Below are 7,378 nucleotides of genomic sequence, written 5' to 3'. Positions count from 1 at the left end.
GATTAGTGCCCCATGGTAGTAATTTCCAGGCTTAATATATATATATATATATATATATATATATATATATATATATATATATATATATACATACATATAATATACCTTAAACATATACTTATATATTTCTTATATATATATTCTTATGTATCTTATTCTTATATATTTCCTCTATATATAGAAGAAATTTCAAAAATTTATTTTAAATATTTTAAAGTAAAAAATTATTTCTTTAAACATTATTTAAATGTACAGTTTTAAATTATTTCTTTAAAAATTATTTCTTTCCTACAGTACTCTCTTATTAGCTGACCAATATTTTGTTCCAGCTTTGGTAAGGCATTAACATAAAGCTAAAAAACTCCATGTCACATGAAAAAATGTTCATCATCACTAGCCATAAGGGAGATTCAAATGAAAACCACATTAGATATCACTTTACACCAGTTAGAATGGCCAAAATTAGCAATACAGGAAACAACATGTGTTGGAGGGGATGTGGAGAAAGGGGAACCTTCTTACACTATTGGTGGGAATGCAAGATGGTGCAGCCACTTTGGAGAACAGTGTGGAGATTCCTAAAGAAATTAAAAATAGAGCTTCCCTATGACCCTGCAATTGCACTACTGGGTATTTACCCCAAAGATACATATGGAGTGAAAAGAAGGGCCATCTGTACCCCAATGTTTATAGCAGCAATGGCAACAGTCGCCAAACTGTGAAAAGAACCAAGATGCCCTTCAATGGAAGAATGGATAAGGAAGATGTGGTCCATATACACTATGGAGTATTATGCCTCCATCAGAAAGGATGAATACCCAACTTTTGTAGCAATGTGGATGGGACTGGAGGAGATTATGCTGAGTGAAATAAGTCAAGCAGAGAGAGTCAATTATCATATGGTTTCACTTATTTGTGGAGCATAACAAATAGCATGGAGGACATGGGGAATTAGGAGAAGGGAGTTGGGGGAAATTGGAAGGGGAGGTGAACCATGAGAGACTACAGACTCTGAAAAACAATCTGAGGGGTTTGAAGTGGTGGGGGGTGGGAGATTGGGGGAACCAGGTGGTGGGTTTTAGAGAAGGCACGGATTGCATCGAGCACTGGGTCATTGGAAAGAAAGAGGGTATGACATAGAGGAAGTTCTTGCAAAGAATAAGAAGCTGAATTCATGACCTTATGAGTATGGAAAATTAATGAGCTGTAAAAGAAAAATTGAAGTAGTTAATTGCCACAGTGTTTTCTGTACTTCTGTGCTCTCCATCTGCCTGAGGGTTGAACCTTGAAGTGCAGGCTATAGAAGCAATCAGGTAAGTGTAGACATAGGGTAAAGAGGTTGCAGGGTCCAAGGACTTCCTGAGTGGAATTACATGGATGGCTACAGGCTTCAGCGTGCAGCGCTGGTAAAATGTTCCCAAAGATTAGATGAGAACATCCGCCACTTAATGTCAATCAATTAAAATCAGTCACTAAAGTCAGAAGCAGCAAAGACTAGGGTCAGTGTGTCAATCGAATAGCCTTCTCCTAGCGTAAAATGCAGTCCATCTCATCTCTTTCTAGATGCCCTCTTAGGCAGGAATAAATAGAGGAAGATTATAGAAAGACATCTGAAAGACAGGCTTTTTCCTTAAAATGATGGAGTAATCCAAAAGGACCATATAATGGGAGAGACTGAGGTATCATTAATCAGTCAATATAAAACTTTCTGATATTATGTCCTTTATCTCAAACACTGAAAGCTTATAGGGAAGACTACATAAAAATTTAAAAGATACAATTTAGGGGAGGAGCCAAGATGGCAGAGAAGTAGAGGCTCAGACTATTTCAGCTAGCAGGATATCAGCTAGATAGCTTATCTAAAGATTGCAAACACCTGCAAATCCATCCGCAGATCGAAGAGAAGAAGAACAGCAATTCTAGAAACAGAAAAACGACCACTTTCTGAAAGGTAGGACTGGCGGAGAAGTGAATCCAAAGCAAAGGGAAGATAGACCCCTGGGGGAGGGGCCGGCTCCTGGCAAGCACCGGAAGAACAGAGCACAAAATCAGGACATTTAAAAGTCTGTTCCACTGAGGGACATCGCTCCAGAGGCTAAACTGGGGTGAAGCCCATGCGGGGGTTGCGTGGCCTCAGGTACTGCAGGGTCATAGAAGGATCGGGGGTGTCTGAGTGTTGCAGAGCTGTGGGAATTAGAAAGGGAAAGCCAGCTACAGAGACAGAGCCAACAGTAAGATCACAGCTCGGGGTTACCTTGAACCAGCCGCAGTCTTGGTGAGCTCGGAGCACAGTCAGAGGTCAGGCAGACATGAGTTACTGGGCGCTGTTCTCTGAGGGCGCACTGAGGAGTGGGGCCCCAGGCTCTTGGCCCTCCGGGCTGGAGACCAGGAGGCTGCCATTTGTATTCCTGTCCTCCAGAACTCTACGGAAAGCTCTCAGGGAACAAAAGCTCCTGAAAGCAAACCTGAGCGGATTACTCAGCCCAGCCCCTGGTAAGGGCGGTGCAATTCTGCCTTGGGCAAAGACACTTGAGAATCACTACACCAGGACCCTCCTCAAGAAGAACAACAAGAAATCCAGCCAAAACCAGATTCACCTGGAGTGAAACCAGGACTGCGGTTTCCATACCAAGGAGAGCAGCAGAATTCCAGAGGAGGAGAAAGCAAAGCTCGGAACTCATGGCTGTCTTACTGTGATTTTTTAGTCTTGCAGTTATTTTAATTTTTTTCTTTTTCATTTTTTTCTCTTCTGCTAAAAGTTTTTTAACTTTTACTTTTTTTTAACGTTTTTTAACTAGTTTAGCTAATATATATATATTTTTCTTGTTTATACTTTTCTTTATTCATTTTCTTTTTTTAATTCTTTTCTTTTTTTTTTTTTCCTTTCTACTTTTTGAACCTCTTTTTATCCCCTTTCTCCCCCCTCACGATTTGGGATCTCTTCTAATTTGGTTAAAGCATATTTTCCTGGGGTTGTTGCCACCCTTTTAGTATTTTACTTGCTCCTTCATATACTCTTATCTGGACAAAATGACAAGCCGGAAAAATTCAACACAAAAAAAAGAACAAGAGGCAGTACCGAAGGTTAGGGACCTAATCAATACAGACATTGGTAATATGTCAGATCTAGAGTTCAGAATGACAACTCTCAAGGTTCCAGCCGGGCTCGAAAAAGGCATGGAAGACATTAGAGAAACCCTCTCGAGAGATATAAAAGCCCTTTCTGAAGAAATAAAAGAACTAAAATCTAAACAAGTTGAAATAAAAAAAGCTATTAATGAGATGCAATAAAAAATGGAGACTCTCACTAGTAGGATAAATGAGGCAGAAGAAAGATTTAGTGATATAGAAGACCAAATGACAGAGAAAAAAGAACCTGAGCAAGAGAGGGAAAAACAGCTACTGTACCACGAGGGGAGAATTCGAGAGATAAGTGACACCATAAGACGAAACAACATCAGAATAATTGGGATTCCAGAAGAAGAAGAAAGAGAGAGGGGAGCAGAAGGTATACTGGAGAGAATTATTGGGGAGAATTTCCCCAATATGGCAAAGGGGACAAGCATCAAAATTCAGGAGGTTCAGAGAATGCCCCTCAAAATCAATAAGAATAGGCCCACACCCCGTCACTTAATAGTAAAACTTACAAGTCTTAGTGACAAAGAGAATATCCTGAAAGCAGCCCGGGAAAAGAAGTCTGTAACATACAATGGTAAAAATATTAGATTGGCAGCTGACTTATCCACAGAGACCTGGCAGGCCAGAAAGAGCTGGGATGATATTTTCAGAGCACTAAAAAGAAAAACATGCAGCCAAGAAACTATATCCAACTAGGCTATCATTGAAAATAGAAGGAGAGATTAAAAGCTTCCAGGACAAACAAAAACTGAAAGAATTTGCAAAAACCAAATCACCTCTACAGGAAATATTGAAAGGGGTCCTCTAAGCAAAGAGAGAGCCTACAAGTGGTAGATCATTGAGGAACAGAGACCATATACAGTAACAGTCACCCTACAGGCAATACAATGGCACTAAATTCATATCTCTCACTACTTACCCTGAATGTTAATGGGCTAAATGCCCCAATCAAATGACACAGGGTATCAGAATGGATAAAAAACAAAACCCATCTATATGTTGCCTCCATGAAACTCATTTTGGACTGGAATAAACCTCCAGATGTAAAGTGAGGGGGTGGAAAAGAAATTACCATGCTAATGGACATCAGAAGAAAGCAGCAATGGCAATCCTTATATCAGATCAATTAGATTTTAAGCCAAAGACTATAATAAGAGATGAGGAAGGACACTATATCATATCCAAAGAGTCTGTCCAACAAGAAGATCTAACAATTTTAAATATCTATGCCCCAAACGTGGGAGCAGCCAACTATATAAACCTGTTAATAACAAAATCAAAGAAACACATCAACAATGATACAATAATAGTAGGGGACTTTAACACTCCTATCACAGAAATGGACAGATCATCCACGCAAAAGATCAGCAAGGAAATAAAGGCCTTAAACGACACACTGGACCAGATGGGCATCACAGATATATTCAGAACATTTCATCCCAAAGCAACAGAATACACATTATTCTCTAGTGCACATGGAACATTCTCTAGAATAGATCACATCCTCGGACCTAAATCAGGACTCAGGCAGTATCAAAAGATTGGGATCATTTACTGCATATTTTTATACCACAATTCTCTGAAGCTAGAACTCAACCACAAGAGGAAGTTTGGAAAGAACCCAAATACATGGAGACTAAAGAGCATCCTTCTAAAGAATAAATGGGTCAACCGGGAAATTAAAGAAGAATTGAAAAAAATCATGGAAACAATGATAATGAAAATATAATGGTTCAAAATCTGTGGAACACAACAAAGGCAGTCCTGAGAGTTAAATATATAGCAGTACAAGCCTTTCTCAAGAAACAAGAATGTACTCAGGTACACAACCTAACCCTACACCGAAAGGAGCTGGAGAAAGAACAAGAAAAGAAACCCTAAACCCAGTAGGAGAAGAGAAATCATAAAGATCAGAGAAGAAATCAATGAAATAGAAACCAAAAAAACAATAGAACAAATCAACGAAACTAAGAGCTGGTTCGTTGAAAGAATTAATAAAATTGATAAACCCTTGGCCAGACTTATCAAAAAGAAAAGAGAAATGACCCAAATAAATAAAATCATGAATGAAAGAGGAGAGATCACAACTAAAACCAAAGAAATACAAACTATTATAAGAACATAATAAGAGCAACTCTATGCCAACAAATTGGACAACCTGGAAGAAATGGATGCATTCCTAGCAACATATAAACTACCACAACTGAACCAGGAAGAAATAGAAAGCCTGAAAAGACCCATAACCAGTAAGGAGATTGAAACAGTCATTAAAAATCTCCAAACAAACTAAGCCCGGGGCCAGACGGCTTCCCAGGGGAATTCTACAAACATTTAAAGAAGAACTAATTCCTATTCTCCTGAAACTGTTCCAAAAAATAGAAATGGAAGGAAAACTTCCAAACTCATTTTATGACGCCAGCATCACCTTGATCCCAAAACCAGACAAGGATCCCATCAAAAAAGAGAGCTATAGACCAATATCCTTGATGAACACAGATGCGAAAATTCTCACCAAAATACTAGCCAATAGGATTCAACAGTACATTAAAAGGATTATTCACCACGACCAAGTGGGATATGTTCCAGGGCTGCAAGGTTGGTTCAACATCCGCAAATCAGTCAATGTCATTAAACACATCAAGAGAAGAAAGAACAAGAACTATATGATACTCTCAATAGATGCTCAAAAAGCATTTGACAAAGTACAGCACGCCTTCCTGATCAAAACTCTTCAAAGTGTAGGGATAGAGGGCACATACCTCAATATCATCAAAGCCATCTATGAAAAGCCCACCGCAAATATCATTCTCAATGGAGAAAAACTGAAAGCTTTTCTGCTAAGGTCAGGAACACGGCAGGGATGTCCATTATCACCACTGCTATTCAACACAGTTGTAGAAGTCCTAGCCTCAGCAATCAGACAACAAAAGGAAATTAAAGGCATCCAAATCGGCAAAGAAGAAGTCAAATTATCACTCTTTGCACATGATATGATACTATATGTGGAGAGCCCAAAAGTCTGCACTCCAAAACTGCTAGAACTTGTACAGGAATTCAGTAATGTGTCAGGATATAAAATCAATGCACAGAAATCAGTTGCATTTCTCTACACCAAAAACAAGACAGAAGAAAGAGAAATTAAGGAGTCAATCCCATTTACAATTGCACCCCAAACCATAAGATACCTAGGAATAAACCTAACCAAAGAGGCACAGAATCTATACTCAGAAAACTATAAAGTACTCATGAAGAAATTGAGGAAGACACAAAGAAATGGAAAAATGTTCCATGGTCCTGGATAGGAAGAATAAATATTGTGAAAATGTCTATGCTACCTAAAGCAATCTATTCATTTAATGCAATTCCTATCAAAGTACCATCCATCTTCTTCAAAGAAATGGAACAAATAATTCTAAAATTTATATGGAACCAGAAAAGACCTCGAATAGCCAAAGGGATATTGAAAAAGAAAGCCAACGTTGGTGGCATCACAATTCCGGACTTCAAGCTCTATTACAAAGCTGTCATCATCAAGACAGCATGGTACTGGCACAAAAACAGACACATAGATCAATGTAATAGAATAGAGTGCCCAGAAATACACCCTCAACACTATGGTCAACTAATCTTCGACAAAGCAGGAAAGAATGTCCAATGGAAAAAAGACAGCCTCTTCAATAAATGGTGCTGGGAAAATTGGACAGCCACATGCAGAAAAATGAAATTGGACCATTGCCTTATACCACACACGAAAATAGACTCAAAATAGATGAAGGACCTCAGTATGAGAAAGGAATCCATCAAAATCCTTGAGGAGAACACAGGCAGCAATCTCTTCGACCTCAGCCACAGCAACATCTTCCTAGGAACATCGCCAAAGGCAAGCGAAGCAAGGGCAAAAATGAACTATTGGGATTTCATCAAGATCAAAATCTTTTGCACAGCAAAGGAAACAGTTAACAAAATCAAAAGACAACTGACAGAATGGGAGAAGATATTTGCAAACAACATATCAGATAAAGGACTAGTGTCCAAAATCTATAAAGAACTTAGCAAATTAAACACCCAAAGAACAAATAATCCAATCAAGAAATGGGCAGAAGATATGAACAGACATTTCTGCAAAGAAGACATCCAGATGGCTAACAGACACAGGAAAAAGTGCTCCATATCACTCGGCATCAGGGAAATACAAATCAAACCCACAATGAGATATCACCTCACACCAGTCAGAATAGCT

Source organism: Mustela nigripes, chromosome 12, assembly GCF_022355385.1.
Source record: "Mustela nigripes isolate SB6536 chromosome 12, MUSNIG.SB6536, whole genome shotgun sequence".
NCBI lineage: Eukaryota > Metazoa > Chordata > Mammalia > Carnivora > Mustelidae > Mustela > Mustela nigripes.
The sequence above is the reverse complement of the archived record's forward strand: the minus strand, read 5'-3'. Positions refer to the sequence as shown.